The sequence below is a fragment of the Lepisosteus oculatus genome, chromosome 14 (genome assembly GCF_040954835.1).
Source record: "Lepisosteus oculatus isolate fLepOcu1 chromosome 14, fLepOcu1.hap2, whole genome shotgun sequence".
In the NCBI taxonomy this organism is placed as follows: Eukaryota; Metazoa; Chordata; class Actinopteri; order Semionotiformes; family Lepisosteidae; genus Lepisosteus; species Lepisosteus oculatus.
The window spans coordinates 13,818,148-13,830,399 of NC_090709.1; the positions used below are offsets into that span (position 1 = coordinate 13,818,148).

The 12,252-nt window shown below is 39.7% G+C and overlaps 1 protein-coding gene and 1 non-coding gene across 1 annotated transcript; one reads left to right on the top strand and one right to left on the bottom strand.

The window, feature by feature from the left end:
- LOC138242764 (zinc finger protein 271-like) overlaps nt 1-12,252 on the top strand; it is a 1,399,044-nt gene that overhangs the window by 1,198,156 nt on the left and 188,636 nt on the right.
- On the bottom strand, nt 10,348-10,420 carry trnak-uuu (transfer RNA lysine (anticodon UUU)). Its single transcript has one exon. It is a non-coding gene; the product is annotated as a tRNA-Lys (tRNA).

Sequence of the window (12,252 nt, forward strand, 5' to 3'; positions counted from 1 at the left end):
TTGATTGCTTCCTATTGTATACTGCACTGATTTCTGTATTGTTCAGTTTCCCTGTTGATTTTAATTTCTTGTTTTCTAAGACAATCAGACCAGCTGTTCTGACCATACCTTGCACTGGAGCCACTCTTTTCTTTCCAAAGGCGTGGAGAGAGATGCTACTGCAGGTAACACCCCATGAGAAACATCATGAGCATCTGTAAAAGCTCTCTACCTGCCCGCTCCCCACACCGACGTGTGTGAGCAGGGATTTAAAGGGACATTTTGAAGTGTAGAAACATTTTATTGTTACATACTTTTTCTGTGCAGTTAGTTCTCCTTCAACTCCGCCCAACAACAGAGGTCAGTTTTAATACAGGAGTAAAGGCACATTGCACATCTGCAAAACATCACATACAGGTTTAGGGAGAGCTACATCAGTGATTGGAAGGTAGGAAGTTTCGGGTCACTTTTTTATTATAGATTCAAGCAGCCCTGAATACCTTTTCAAGAAACATTTCAGAATCCCAGTCACGTCCAGTATGATTGCTACACAGGTCTACAGTATACAATCAGAATACTGTTTGTGCGTTATATAAAACACACCGCCCAAAGTATTTCTAAAACAGGAATTACACGTTTCTGAATGCGCCCTCCTTTATAAATAAAATAAAAGGTCTGAAGCCTGCTCCAAAGAAGCACTATATTCAGAGCTGACAAAGAAGTGATAGGAAACATCTCGGAAAACGAAGGTGCAGTCATTTCCAAGCATCGCACAACAAGAGCTGAACCCACCCGACGTTCTCCAAAAGAGTAAGGTGTTGGGAGTGTGGCTGGGTGGTCTAAGTGCTGGGTTTGTGCTCCATTTTCTTCGCTGGGTTAGGTTTGAATCTTGCCGCTGCTAAGTGTTGGTGGGTTAAGACCTTCCTTCTATTGCGAGTTCAATGGGTAAAAGCTTTGCTTGACAGTCTGTCGAGAGACTGAACTAGGTGTTTCAAGATAGTCTTTGTCAGCTTAACATCAAGGCATAAAAAAGCCTCATTTTGTGTTCCCAACAGCAATGCTCTTTGGTCCCTTCAGCATTATGCAGGGAACAACATCTGCCGTGATCACTTTTGAGTCAGTGTGAATCGTAGTGTGCCGCAATTGTTTTTTAAATTGGTTTTGTAGGCATGGTGCATTTTTCTGTGAAACTTGAATGCTGTGCTTTTTCACGCAGAATCATCGGCAGGAGCAAAGCTTATTCAATCTTTGCGCACAGCACTCCATCAGAAATACTTTGTCCAAGTTTTGAAGAGATTGTGGGATTCTCTGCACACGTTCACATCGCGTACCTCAGACAACAACACCATTCGATGGGAAGTTGATTCTGCTTCTTGCAGTTGTCCCTGTGGTTGCAGTAGTTACAAAGTTGCACTTTCCTCCACCTTCTGCTTTAGTATTCACTGGGTGAGCTTCATCATTTGGCTCAGAAAGGTCAACTGTGCTTCGGAAAAAATCAGCTGCAGTGTCGTTATTTTGTCAGTGAGTATGGCTGTCTTTTAAAGCACATGAAAAACACAAGTTTGTTGATTTCTCCAAATAGCAACGAATTCAGTTGTGCAGTGCTTTACTGCTTTCAGAGGGTCTTTTATCAACGCTGCTATAGTAGAGAAGTGACATAATCACAAACACAACCATTTGTGCTGGCTGTTTCACTAAGTATTAAGCTTTTTCAACTATCACATGATTTTAACTAATTTATCATCATCTCCAGGAGAGCACCTCGCACTGCTCACTGAGCTGATGTACAGTATGTGCCCATTTCTCAAAAATTAAATATCATCTGAACTGATTTTTTCTATTTTAAATGCTTTCCTACTCTTTTAATATTTCAGTTAAATCTTGAAGTACTTTCCATTGATATTAATCCTAGTCCCGATGAACGATTCTGGGACATGGTGTACCTTGAATAATGTTCTTATAGGTTTCAGTTTGGAAAAGTGCGCTCTCCAGAAGCTACCGAAACCTCCAATGGTCGCACAAAGCTTAATGCAATAGCAACGTTTGGGGTTGAAAAAGAATATTACTTGCTATGAATACGAACACTGTTACAGGAGGCACGTAAGGACTATTTTAGCTCAGATCATCAATTTATCTTACATTTCTACTCCATTAATATCGCTATTGAGTGCTAAAGGTAGGTCCTGGCAATACTTCATGAGATCTTCTTAAGAAAACTTAAAAAAATAGATTTCCAGTGCTGAACAAAAAGTAAAAAATATCGATTATGTGCAACTGATAAAATCTCTCTTCCAGGGATGTTGTAGCCACATGCAAATTACTTTATCAGCTTTAAAAGTTTCTTTTGCATTTATAAGACGATCAGCATGACACTCAAAACATACCTGTATTCAGTAAGCGCTGAGTCTGCTGGCTGAGCAAGTTGCCTCCTCTATACACAATAGCAGCCCTGAAGCTAAGATAAATGAAGAGAAATTGCTTTTATTGGGCACTTTTCATATCCGATGAGCTTGACATCTCCCAAGGGCGATGGAGTTTTTTTGCGACACTGCTTTTCCCTTTTTTCTTCTTTCTGTACTCTGATGGAAAAAAAAACGAGAAATCATGTAAGGGAAAAATGTATTTTTTTTCATGGAGAAAACCTGCACCAGGAAATGTTTTGTTTTGAAGAAGTGATTTAACATGATACATGACCTAATTTACTGGAGTAAATGCTCACACTGCAAGGTCTGCTTTACTACAAGAGAGAAGTAGAGTGAAAGATGTCATAATTTCACTGCGTTGTTCAAGAAAACATCTTTTTCTTTGAATTCTAAATCAATCAGAATTTCAAAGTGACACACAAACCCTTTGTCTGTATTAAAGAGATGATATTTTAAAACTGATAAAAATGTAGAAAACACGTTTCTCACTTAGAAATTTTAGATGGGATGGTGTATTACTAGTTGCAGCGCTGAACTTACCATGGTGCAATTCAGTTACATGATTGGCCAGTGGTTTAATGGATAACGCGTCTGATTTTGCATCATGAGATTGTAGGTTCGACTTCTACCGGGTTCGTGTGTTTTTAAATCAGGCTACTCAGAAATAGATGTCCATTATGTGAATGAACCGCACCTGAAAGCAAACGTTGGTCAGGTTTCCTTCTTTCCAGCATGAAATAGCAAATCGTTACAAAAAGCACCAGCTAATGTCCAATAGCGTTAGTCATTTTAATTAACATGAATATACTGTAAGGTCTTGGTACATGGGATTGGATTTCATCCACAATTTAAAAAAGGGCAAATTATATTTACAGGCTTCAGACACTTTTTAATACAAAAGTGACCTAAAACTCTGTAACTTTCAGGTTAGTTTGAACCTGTAATGAAAAAGGGGCCTGAAACTTCCATTCTGTGATGTAACTGTCTCTAAAGTCGGACGTGATGTTTCACGGATGTGTAGTGTGCCCTTTCTCTTGTCGTGTTCAAAATGACTTGCTGTGTAATTTCCTGAATGCGTGTTCTGTACTGCTCTGTTATTTCATTTAGATTATCTATGTGGTGTACAGATAAAACCAAACTGGATGGTATAATTTCCGGGTTCGGCACCAGCTGAACCTGAACATACATCAGCCAATCTCGACATGATTTGAACACACAACCTTCTGATGTGGTATCAGATGCACTACCGTTGCACCACAAGGTCACTCCCCGTAAGTGCTTTTAATTCCCCCAAGGAGAAAAATCAGCGTCCCTGAAAAAGATTTTTTTTTCATTCTCTCCTGTGAGAAGCGTTGCTCTTCCAACGAGGGTCTCTTCTTCCCAGACCACAGATTATTCTTCCTGTCCGGCTCTCATACAGAGAACAGACACACTGTCTCCACTAATGTGTTTACTACATCTATAGATCTGACCCCCTTACAGCCCTGATATTCCTGGACAGGATCCCATATTGAGCAGTATTTCTCGCGTTGTGAACTTACAGTGTGTACACAATGTACTTTATACATAAAGTAAGTGTTTTCGTAACTCTTGGACGTTTTGTGAAAATATTACTGGCATGTCAAAATCGCCCCCTCAACTGAACAGTTCCACCCCCCTCAGTTTTGGATAAAAGGTTTGGATAAAAAGTTTTTGAACACTTTCACTTAACTTGCGCCATAAAAAATAGTTGTACTTTGTCAATGGTCAGATAACTATACTAACCCCGAATTCACAGTTACTACATCAGACTGTTTGATGTGCAGGGGGCTATCCATCCAGGAACAGCACGTTACATAGTGTCTATGTTTTGGGGTGTCAACATTATTATGACCTTATTTGCTCAGGTGGACCAATGGCTTGCAGTAGTTTATCCTTATACTTACAATCGTTATATAACTAGGACTGTAGTTATAGAAGTTTGTACTTTCTGTTGGTTTTACAATGATTTCTTAATGATTCAGATCCTCGTTACCGTTGATGTTGTTGAAAAAATGAACACATATGGTTGATGCTCCAGGCAAAAATAATCACGTGAGTTCTGATGAACGTGGAACTGTTCTTTATCACTAAATACCAGATTGCTTGTCGTTATCTTCTAACATGAAATACTAATCAGTGGCATGCTTACGAGAATTCACTTGGATGGTTGCAACGGCTCCTTTTAAACCAAAATATCACTGCCCCCCTCAGGATTTCAGACCCCCCCCTACAGATCATTCCCCTGGCGCCAGTCCTGGGTATAATGATGAACATAGCTGCCTTGCAAGCAGTGAATCCGGGTGTGATTCCCACCTGACCCATCGACAAACCTTTTCCAATGAATCTTTGATCGATTTAAAAAAGTCTTGAAGCTGGTAGGCTAGGGAAGAAGCACTGTTTGAATGCACTGAGGAAAATGTGCTACTGTGCTGTGCTGCTCCAGTAGCGCAATTGGTCAGGTTGTGGTGCTTTTGTAGTGGAGTCATACCAAGGTTGTGAGCTCAATCATCACGTGGAGTAGGTTCCGTTTTCAGCTGCAGAAACGTGCTGTTGAATTTAAGTTGGTTCTTGTGTTACTTTTTCCTCTCAATGGAGCTGTATTAATGCAGGCACACCTGCTTCCATGTCAAGTTATTTTATCATTGCTCACAAACCAACACACTGCAGACACCTCTGATATTGTCACTGTTTGTGGGCCACATGTTCCTGCTGTCAGCCTACCATGATCATACACCTATAGAAATATTATTGCTGTAGTACAGGAGCGAAGAAACAAAACGAAAGCACACCAAGTTTAAAAAGGTCAAAATGTGTCAAAGCCCTTCCTCGAGGAGGATGGGGTTCAAACCTACTTGTGCAGAGTATCATGTACTAAGAGGAGAGTGCTTTAACCACTAGGCCACCTCCATACACACTTTATCCCCCTCCGGACATGAGTTGGCCTCTTTCCCCATACTCAAGGGTAATTTTCCTCTTCCACCTACAATTTCAACATTTACCTTGTGAGATGTCAAACCACAGAGCCTGTGCTGCGCTTCAGTGTTAGCTGTAGTGGACAGCCCATTGAACATAAAAAGCATATTGAACTCCTTTGACATAAGCCATTTCTCGTCACTTGCTCAGCGAGCAGGCTCAGCGCACACTGAATGCAGGTGTCTCAGAGCAATTGAGATGTGTCCAAGTGGCTGTAAAAGGGATATCTGATGCCAATGCCATGGCTTAGTTCTCTGGTTGGAGTATTCTCGGTCGCATTTAATGGCAACGTCATGGCAACGTCAGCTCAAACCACCAAATGGAGACGGGCGTGCCGACAAGCTGACCCTGCTGATGCAGGATTAACACTAGGATGTGAGAATGCTGTGGCTTAGTTGGTTAAAGCGCCTGCCTAGTAAACAGGAGATCCTGGCGTTGAGTCCCAGTGGTGCCTGTCTTGCCACACAGTTTATCATTATGGACAGCAACATGCTTCTACATTAAATTTAATGGAAGTGTTCATTTAATTTTTGGAGCAACTTGTTTTTAAAAAAAGTTATACTAATTGCAAAAGATAAAATACTCATCTGTTTTGTCAGTGCAGAGGAATTACTGCCAGCTGGCAAGGAAATGAAAAAGATTTTTTTGTCTTTAGCCAAAAACCTGTGAATGTAGAAGAAAGGTGATGTGCGTTAGATTCTATGGCACAGTCAGTCAGCGTATCCTTCAGTTAAACATAACGTTGGTAAATCAAAAGTCCCCAGAGACGCATTTCAAATTAATCTGACCTCAACACCGTCTCCCCTAAATGTGATTGGGTTTCTTTGGATGTCCTTAAGCATCCTGATAGTTGCAGAGATTTCAAACTTTTGGCACAAGTCAAACTACAAGAAGTTAATAGTTGAGCGCCTAAGTCAATATCACTGGGAATGTGACTATGTAAACTTAAATAGTATTCAAAATATTGCAATTTTGTTGTAGTTTAAAAAGATATTTTAGCTGGGGATCTTCAAATGATGAGGGTAGAAAAGAGAACTATTCGACACCATTAGGAGTGCTTAACGTGATAAAAGTGTTTTTTAATCACAAAGTGAAAATAGTGAATTTGTCTTTCACTTAGGCGTTCATTAAAAGCTCATTAAACAATGAAGGAGAGGCTCGTGTTCCGAATTCTCTTCGTGTCTCATTGTCTTGCTTTGATTTTTAAAATGTACACTGTTGGCTATTCACTCTTCCTAACACAATTAAAGAGCCGAGTTTAGTTCAGAGGTAAAGCATCTCATGCATCGTTTTCTATCACCAGCATCTCCACTCTGGATTTCTTTTTAAGCGCGATATCTTTTCTGTGATTTCTTTCGTTTGAATTCCCTCATGTGTGAATTTCAGCGCGACACATAAACTCGTTTGTCTGTTTTAAAGAGATGCAATTTTTAAAACAGACAAAATGAAAGACTGTTTAACTAAATACACATAGAAAACGTGCACCTAATTGAGAAAATTTGGACTGGGGCGATGTATTATTGTAGCGGCGCAAGCTCACAGTGGTGCACTTGAGGAATGCGGTACAAGGGCCAGTGGTGCACTGGATAACGCATCTGATTACGGATCAGGAGACTGTAGGATCGTAATGCTCTTAAACCCAATACCATAACCGTAGTGTGTTCAGTCCTACACAACCTTTCTATCGACTGAATAAGCCTCCTATTCCATCTCCATCTTCTTCCCACACATTCCGGCTATTTCAGCACCGTTATTGTTGGACCACAGTCACAGATACGTAAGGGACACTATTCTGAAGAACCGTCTTAAATAAATAACGTTGCAAAAGGTAACAATAAGGGTTTCTTAATGTAACCTTACATTTGGCCGTACAATACAATTTTCTGTACCCTCAAAAAACTAAAAAAAAAATATTACTGCTTTCTCCTGAGAAACACAAGATTAGTGTCAAATCACAATAAATAATACAACAAATATACTAAATTAACACCCAGATATGACAACACACAGCTATGACAGAACACATTGAAGACTTAAAAGCCCTTTAAATTTTTATTTCCTTAATTTCCATTCTCTTCCCTCCCCAGGATAACTGAAAACTAACTATAATAAAGACTGTATATGCATTACTTGTAATACAGCTACTAATAAAGATATACATGGAAGTTAATTATTAATAAATAACACTTTTATTAATAAATACGTGTAATGATAACATTCATTGTGAATATTTTGGTGTCTGGAAAGCAATTTTAGTTAAATATAATAATAATTTTCAAGCAAGTGGTGCATAAGCTTGTTACTTAATGAGTACATTATTTCCATTACATTCAAGACAGTTCTAATGTGATCAATTGTTCTGCTTAGTCCGCTACTGAGTTGCTTAAAACCTATGAAGAGGTGGTTTAAGCTAGACTCCTAATGCAGTAACATCTAACAGGCAGCAGCTGTTATTTTAGGTTTGTTGCAATTGAGAACAGGTTTAGTACAGAGCTGCTGACAAATTTCAGCGGAGTTTATTGTATATAAGTTTATTGCAATTGACCCATTGTAGCTACCAATCAGCAGCAAGGAAAAACAAACTTCACTTGTGCCTTTTAAAAAAGGGAAACAGAGTAGTAGTTTATGTGGTAATTTCAGGTACAATGTAAGAACTAAAGTTAACTACTCCCATAGTAATGCGTGGGGTCCTATCAATAGAAAAAAAAAATGTTGTTGTAACCCGAAAACACAACAAACACAAAACAAGAGGTCTTCCAGGAACCTAGGTAAATCCCTGTAGTAGTCTAACAACTATGGAAAAAAAAAACCAAACGCAACAACTTCAAAAGAAAAAGAACATTAAAAACAAATCTGGGGAACAACAAAAACACAGAGTCTAATGCGAGAGCTTTTTCAAGTCTTCAGTGCTCCTCTCGTCTCAGTAGACCTCTCTCATATATTTGTGTACAGGTCAGCTGGAGGTACACAGCTGATGGTAATTTAAGTAGGCAGCTGCGTCAGCATGCATGGGCTTCAAAGGAAAAAGTCAAGGTTTATTCCATGCTTAAAAGAGAAGGAAACAATGTTTCAGCTGTGGAGCCTTATTTGATTATGACTCGAAGTACCTTTACTTCTTCGTTTGATGTTAATTTATCTCCATCAGATACCTAAGAGTATCTAATAGATCCACCGGCTATTTAAAAAAAATCTGTACGACTCCATCCATATCTTGTATTCCGTATACAAATCCGGAGCTCCGAGGTTCAGTAGAAGCGGTGGAAAAAGCTGGGCATAAGCAAAGCTTCTCGGCGCGGCTGCCATATCTTCCATGGCGCAAGCTAAACGAAAAGTCCGAAAATTCAGAAGTTCGTTTCTACCAGCAAGAGAACTAAAATCTGCAGTGTTCTGCTCGCTTTGAGTCCGTCAAGCACTCATCTCTCGTCGCCATAAATGTTGTGTAGCTTAATAAAGAGACGTTTTTATATTATTTTAACTATTTTGTTAACTACACAGATCACGCCCTTACACCATATATTCCTGCCTTCTACTCTCTCGTTCTGTTGTCTCGCGATGTCTACTCACTATACTACATTTAGCATGACTTCTTGTTGCAGTTGAGCTCAAAGCTGGAGATGATCTCCATATTTTACCGCAGTAACTAGTCTGAAACGTAGTACACAGTACACACTTTTTAAGTGAAGTCAGGTTGTTAAAAAATTAAACCAGCGCCCTGTCACAGAAACGTACCCCAGTCTCCCGCGCAACAAGTGGTGGTTCTCAGCACTATACTAACGAGGAGCGCTTGTCTGCAGCTGAGCATCAGCTCTGTTTACTGTCAGCAGTCATTTCCTCATTTCCAAAGACTTTTTCATCTGCTCTTAGCTTTTAAAGACAGTCATAAACGCTCAAGAAGTAATTCATGTCAGTTTGATGTCTGTTTCTGTTGTCTCAGCTCTTGATGAAGAAAAGCCGTGCATGGGAGACTCCCTCTATGAAGAAGTTTGCCATCACCCTACAAGGGAGAAGAGCCATCAATCACCGAGGCAACCACTGAGACAGTTAACATTAAACATGTGAAATGCAAGGTGTTGTGATTTTTTTCCCGCTTAAGGCTTCTATCGTTTCTACTCTAATGAGAAAGACCTCTTTATTTGAAGTGAGATTTTAACAAACGTCTCCAGGGGTAACTGCGACCTGAACGCAACGCCTTAGACCACCAGCCATCTTGCCTGTGGTACTTTTAATGAAGTACATATATTATTTCTTTCTACTCGTTGATAACAAAAAAAGTGAAATCATGTAATTAGGGATATGTCTTTTTTTCATGGGGAAAACTAGCCCGAGCAAATGTAAAGCTTAGAGCAGCGCTCAATAAAAATGATCAGAAACCGAAAGCGCTTCTTATGCGGATCGGTATATTCCGATACCACTGGTTCTGCAGAAGAAATAAGAAAAGCCGAACTCAAAGCACTGTGTTGCCATTACGGGTACTCTGTCTGCAGCTGCTTTAAGATCTACTCACACCGTGTTGCCATTAAGGCTACCTAGTTAAAAAAAAAGTTATCGTCACCTTTTTGAACGTGATTATTAGACACCCGTTAAATCTCAACCGAGGTTTCTTGAGAGATCGTTCAGCGAGCGAGTAATAAAAAACGACTTCGCTTCCAACCTCTGCTGTCACTGTAAACTCGGACGTGATGTTCTGCAGATGTGCAGTGTGCCTTTCCTCTTGTCGTTTTCAAGAGTACTCACTGTGTGTTCTGTACTCTACTGTGATTTTATTTAGATGATTACGTGGAGTAGATTGACAAGATCTACTTGAACATTTTCGGTTTGTGAAATGAAACACTAAATACAGTACTGTAAATACAAGTAATGGACATTTAAAATAACCACAGTACAGCTAGAAGAGTGAAAGATAAAATACTATTTAGAATGACATTCACAATAGACTTAAAAACAGCACGACCGCCCAAACAGGGACTTGAACCCTGGGCCCTCAGATTAAAAGTCTGATGCTCTACCGACTGAGCTATCCGGGCTCTGAAAGAAAGTCGACACTGTCGGGATCCTCGCAAGTCACGTGTCTCTTGTGCCGAAGAGCAGTCATACCTGACCCGTCTGGAATGACCACTGACAGACTTTATCCAGAAGCGACGGCACCACTCCCAGTAGAATGAGTGAGGAATACAGCATGACATGGGTAGTTAAGGGGCTCCCACAATCCATCTTTCCTCACATTACTGATTTTTTTCAATAGCATTTTGACCTTTTTTCACATTCAGATTTTTTTTCACATTTAATAAAATCTTTTAATCAACAACATTAAAAGGAAAACAAATGGAATTATTTTTGGAACAATAATTAAAAAACACTTTCAATGCCTTGGTTGTATACGTGTGCACACCCTTTATAAAGGGAGTTGCAACAGTGCTGAAATTTAAAGAGCATTTCTGTAGAGAAAACAGCATTTTTTTCTGCCTTGATGTTAAGCCTGTCTTTTTGAAATTCTATTTCTTAACACCTTGCACAGCATCCCGACAGACTAACAAATATTTTTTGGAGAAATTGGTCACACACCGGAAGACACTAACGTTTATTTACGTTAGAGTATGTAAAACTCAGGCTTTCACACCTCTTATAGAGCCCTTCAAGTCATTTTATTTTTACAGGAAGATGCATTCCCTAACGATCTATCCTGTTTTAGAAATGCTTCATAAGGCATGTTTGATTCAACGGACAAACAGTATACTAATTGTACAATGCAGATCTATGCGGCATTCGTACTGGATTTGACTGGGATTCTGAAATACTTCTTGCAAAGGTATTCAGACTTTCTTGCACCTATAATAAAAACACAGACCTGAAACTCCCTAGCTTCCAATCTCTGATGTTGGTGTCCTGAAACTCGGACGTGATGTTCTGCAGACGTGCAGTGTCCCTTTACTCTCATTGTTTTCAAAACGACCTCCGTTGTCGGGTGCAGTTGAAGTGGAACTGGCCTGACTGCACAGGAAAGTACGGAATGATAAAATGTTTCTACAGCTCAAAATGTCTCTTTAGACCCTCGTCATGTCTCTGTGAGGAACGGGCAGGTAGAGAGGTTTAACAGATGTTCATGATGTTTCACACGGGGTGTTACCTGTTGTAGTGTTTCAAAAGATGTGTTAGCAGACCACAAATTATCTTGAAAAGATTTGGGTTTGTACTGGCTGGGATTCAAACCCGACTCAATTATTTGGAAGGCGCCTGTACCACCAACAAACTTCCGAGAAGCACCTGCAAATTATCACAATCCTCTCTCTCACCTTCAAAGTTATGGAGACACAGACGTCCAATGAAAACTAATTTTATTCACTCAAGGCTCCACTCTTTTGTTGTGATATCATTTTAATTAATATTAGCTTTGATAAGGTGTCGTTTTTGCCTCTTAACGTTAAAGTCTGCTCCTTTCTTCCTGGTATAGAAATAACATGTTCCATCTTTGTTTAAAAACACCACTAAAAGTAAATTATTCAGCTCTAACGCCTGTGTGCATTGACAAGACATCTCAAAAGGACTTATCAAATAAGAACACAATCCTTCCTGTTACCATTCCTGTGGTTGGGGCGTTGTTTCACCCTTTTATGTTCTTCTACAATATTTGCAGACAGGGCTTTATCACTCGAGTACAGAACAAGTGTGCATCGGTCAATGAAAATCATCAGTAGTGCTGTTTGTCTATGCATAGTTTAATTAAGAGCACTTTAATTTTAAGAGCACTTAAAAGATGCAAAAAGCTTTCAAATAAAACAGAGTTGAAAGACAGTCGAGTAAGGAGGTAGGAAAAAAGCTCTCCCCCGTTTGGGAATTAACCACTGTCGCACGTGTGACT